The sequence below is a fragment of the Arachis ipaensis genome, chromosome B8 (assembly GCF_059453495.1).
Source record: "Arachis ipaensis isolate K30076 ecotype BB chromosome B8, ASM5945349v1, whole genome shotgun sequence".
Taxonomy (NCBI): Eukaryota; Viridiplantae; Streptophyta; class Magnoliopsida; order Fabales; family Fabaceae; genus Arachis; species Arachis ipaensis.
The window spans coordinates 125,668,954-125,673,757 of NC_142443.1; the positions used below are offsets into that span (position 1 = coordinate 125,668,954).

Here is a 4,804-nt window from a genome sequence, read left to right on the forward strand (position 1 = left end):
ACCTTGACTTTAACCGCTCAGTCTCAAGTTTTCACTTGACACCTACACGCCACAAGCACATGGTTAGGGACAGCTTGGTTTAGCCGCTTAGACCAGGATTTTATTCCTTTAGGCCCTCCTATCCACTGATGCTCAAAGCCTTGGGATCCTTTTTATTTGCCCTTGCCTTTTGGTTTTAAGGGTTATTGGCTTTTTCTGCTTGCTTTTTCTTTTTCTTTCTATTTTTTTTTTTCGCCTATTTTTTTTTCTCTTTTTTTTTTCTGCAAGCTTTGTTCTTTACTGCTTTTTTTTGCTTCAAGAATCATTTTTATAATTTTTCAGATTATCAAATAACATGTCTCCTAGTCATCATTCTTTCAAGAGCCAACATATTTAACATTCTTAAACAACAACTTCAAAAGACATATGCACTGTTCAAGCATACATTCAGAAAACAAGAAGCATTGTCACCACATCAATATAATTAAACTAAGTTCAAGGATAAATTCGAAACTCATGTACTTCTTGTTCTTTTGAATTAAAACATTTTTCATTTAAGAGAGGTGATGGATTCATAGGACATTCATATCTTTAAGACAAAGTTACTAACTACTAATGATCATGTAATGAAGGCACAAACATAGATAAGCACATAATACAGAAAACGAAAAACAGAGAAAGCAAGAACAAGGAATGAATCCACCTTAGTGATGGTGGCGTTTCCTTCTTGAGGAACCAATGATGTCCTTGAGCTCTTCTATGTCTCTTCCTTGTCTTTGTTGCTCCTCCCTCATTGCTTTCTGATCTTCTCTTATTTCATGGAGCATGATGGAGTGCTCTTGATGTTCAACCCTTAGTTGTCCCACATTGGAACTCAATTCTTCTAGGGAGGTGTTGATGTGCTCCCAATAGTTTTGTGGAGGAAAGTGCATTTGAGGCATTTCCGGAATCTCATGGTGATGAGCTTCTTGCGCCTCTTGAGCTCCATGACTGGGCTCTCTTGCTTGCTCCATCTTTTTCTTAGTGATGGGCTTTTCCTCTTTAATGAGGATATCTCCCTCTATGTCAATCCCAGCTGAATTGCATAGGTGGCAAATGAGGTGAGGAAAGGCTAACCTTGCCATAGTGGAGGACTTGTCAGCCACCTTGTAGAGTTCTTGAGGTATAATCTCATGAACTTCCACCTCTTCTCCAATCATGATGCTATGGATCATGATGGCCCGGTCTATAGTAACTTCAGACCGGTTGCTAGTGGGAATGATTGAGCATTGAATAAACTCCAACCATCCTCTAGCAATAGGCTTGAGGTCCAATCTTCTTAGTTGAACCGGCTTGCCTTTGGAGTCAATCTTCCATTGAGCTCCTTCTACACATATGTCCATAAGGACTTGGTCCAACCTTTGATCAAAGTTGACTCTCCTTGTGTAGGGGCGTGCGTTCTCTTCCATGTATGGCAAGTTGAACGCCAACCTCACATTCTCCGGACTAAAATCTAAGTATTTCCCCCGAACCATTGTAACATAGTTCTTTGGATCCGGGTTCTTACTTTGATCATGGTTCTTGGTGATCCATGCATTGGCATAGAACTCTTGAACCATTAGGATGCCGACTTGTTGGATGGGATTTGTTAGAACTTCCCAACCTCTTCTTTGAATTTCATGTCGGATCTCCGGATACTCATTTCTTTTGAGTTTAAAAGGGACCTCAGGAATCACCTTCTTCTTGGCCACAACATCATAGAAGTGGTCTTGATGGGCTTTGGAGATGAACCTTTCCATCTCCCATGACTCGGATGTGGAAGCTTTTATCTTCTCTTTCCCTCTTCTAGAGGATTCTCCGGTCTTAGGTGCCATCAATGGTAATGGAGAAACAAAAAAAGCTATGCTTTTACCACACCAAACTTAGAATATTGCTCGCCCTCGAGCAATAAACAAAAGAATAGAAGAAGAAGAAGAAGAAATATGGAGAGGGAGAGGGAGATGAGGTTTCGGCCAAGAAGGGTATAGAGGGGCTGTGTTGTGTGAATTTGATGAAGAATGGAGGTCTTTATATAGGGAAGGGAGGTGGGGTATTGTTTCGGCCATATGGGTGGGTTTGGGTGGGAAATTGGTTTTGAATTTTGAAGGTAGGTGGAGTTTATGAGGTAGGTTTATTGGGAAGAGTGGGTGGATGTGAGTGGTGAAGGTTTAGTGGGGAAGAGAGATTGAGGTGATTGGTGAGGGGTTTTTAGGGAAGAGTGTTTATGGGGTTGTGTGAAAGAGAGTGGTGAGAAGAAGTGAGTGGAGGTAGTTGGGGATCCTGTGGGGTCCATAGATCCTGAGTGGATCCTGTGGGATCCACAGATCCTGAGTGGATCCTGTGGGGTCCACAGATCCTGAGGTGTTCAAGGATTTACATCCCTGCACCCATTAAGCATGTAAAAATGCCTTTGTATCCAACTCTGGGCGTTCAGCGCCAGGTTGGTGGCCATTTTGGGCGTTCAACGCCCATTTGTGTGCCATTTCTGGCGTTGAACGCCAGAACCATGCCTGTTCTGGTGTTCAGCGCCCAGAAGCTGCCCATTTTGGGCGTTCAGCGCCAGAACCATGCTCTGTTCTGGCGCTGAACGCCAGACAGATGCTCCTCCAGGGTGTGATTTTTCTTCTGCTGTTTTTGATTCCGTTTTCAATTTTTATATTTATTTTGTGACTCCACATGATCATGAACCTAAGAAAACATGAAAAACAATAAAAATAAGAATTAGATAAACATTGGGTTGCCTCCCAACAAGCGCTTCTTTAATGTCAATAGCTTGACAGTGGGCTCTCATGGAGCCTCACAGATGTGGAGCTTTGTTGAGACTTTCCAACACCAAACTTAGAGTTTGGATATGGGAGTTCAACACCAAACTTAGAGTTTGGTTGTGGCCTCCCAACACCAAACTTAGAGTTTGACTGTGGGGGCTCTGGTTGACTCTGCTTTGAGAGAAGCTTTTCAAGCTTCCTCTCCATGGTTGCAGAGGGAGATCCTTGAGTTTTGAATACAAGGGAGTTCTCATTCCATTGAAGGAATATTTCACCTCTGTCAACATCAATCACAGCTCTTGCTGTGGCCAGGAAAGGTCTTCCTAGGATGATGGATTCATCCTCTTTCTTTCCAGTATCCAGGACTATGAAATCAGCAGGGATGTAAAGGCCCTCAACCTTTACTAATACATCTTCTACTTTTCCATAACCCTGTTTTCTTGAGCTGTCTGCCATCTCCAGTGAGATTTTAGCAGCTTGCACCCCATAGATTCCCAGTTTCTCTATTACAGAGAGGGGCATGAGGTTTATTCCTGAACCAAGGTCACACAGAGCCTTAAAGATCATGGTGCCTATGGTACAGGGTATTATGAACTTTCCAGGATCCTGTCTCTTCTGAGGCAATGTCAGTTGATCCAGATCACTTAGTTCATTGATGAACAAGGGAGGTTCAACTTCCCAAGCATCAATGCCAAATAATTTGGCATTCAGCTTCATGATTGCACCAAGAAACTTGGCAGTTTGCTCTTCAGTAACATCCTCATTCTCTTCAGAAGAGGAATACTCATCAGAGCTCATGAAGGGCATAAGGAGGTTCAATGGAATCTCTATGGTCTCTAGATGAGCCTCAGAGTCCTTTGGTTCCTCAGAGGGAAGCTCCTTATTGACCACTGGACGTCCCAGGAGGTCTTCCTCCTTGGGATTCACGTCCTCTCCTCTCCTCACAGGTTCGGCCATGGCGCTTATGTCAATGGCCTTGCACTCTCCTTTTGGATTCTCTTCTGTATTGCTTGGGAGAGTACTAGGAGGGATTTCAGTGATCCTTTTACTCAGCTGGCCCACTTGTGCTTCCAGATTTCTAATGGAAGACCTTGTTTCATTCATGAAACTTACAGTGGCCTTAGATAGATCAGAGACTAGATTTGCTAAATTAGAAGCATTTTGTTCAGAATTCTCTGTCTGTTGCTGAGTTAATGATGGAAAAGGCTTGCTATTGCTAAACCTGTTTCTTCCACCATTATTAAAGCCTTGTTGGGGCTTTTGATCCTTCCATGAGAAATTTGGATGATTTCTCCATGTTGAGTTATAGGTGTTTCCATAAGGTTCACCTAAGTAATTTACCTCTGCTATTGCAGGGTTCTCAGGATCATAGGCTTCTTCTTCAGAAGATGCCTCTTGAGTACTGTTGGATGCAGCTTGCATTCCATGCAGACTCTGAGAAATCATATTGACTTGCTGAGTCAATATTTTGTTCTGAGCCAATATGGCATTCAGAGTATCAACTTCAAGAACTCCCTTCTTCGTAGGCGTCCCATTATTCACAGGATTCCTTTCAGAAGTGTACATGAACTGGTTATTAGCAACCATGTTAATGAGTTCTTGAGCTTCTGCAGGCGTTTTCTTTAGGTGAATGGATCCACCTGCAGAAGTGTCCAGTGACATCTTTGATAGCTCAGATAAACCATCATAGAATATATCCAGGATGGTCCATTCTGAAAGCATGTCAGAAGGACACTTTTTGGTCAACTGTTTGTATCTTTCCCAAGCTTCATAGAGGGATTCACCTTCTTTCTGTCTGAAGGTTTGAACATCAGCTCTAAGCTTGCTCAGCTTTTGAGGAGGAAAGTACTTGGCTAAGAAAGCCGTGACCAGCTTATCCCAAGAGTTCAGGCTGTCTTTGGGTTGAGAATCCAACCATAATCTAGCTCTGTCTCTTACAGCAAAAGGGAAAAGCATGAGCCTGTAGACTTCAGGATCTACTCCATTAGTCTTAACAGTATCACATATCTGCAAGAATTCAGTCAAGAACTGAAAAGGATCTT

At 42.7% G+C, this 4,804-nt stretch overlaps 1 non-coding gene across 1 annotated transcript; it reads left to right on the plus strand.

Moving 5' to 3' along the window:
- The first annotated feature begins 4,478 nt into the window (after positions 1-4,478).
- On the plus strand, positions 4,479-4,586 carry LOC148549763 (small nucleolar RNA R71). The gene has a single exon (XR_015897501.1). It is a non-coding gene; the product is annotated as a small nucleolar RNA R71 (small nucleolar RNA).
- Positions 4,587-4,804: the final 218 nt, after the last annotated feature.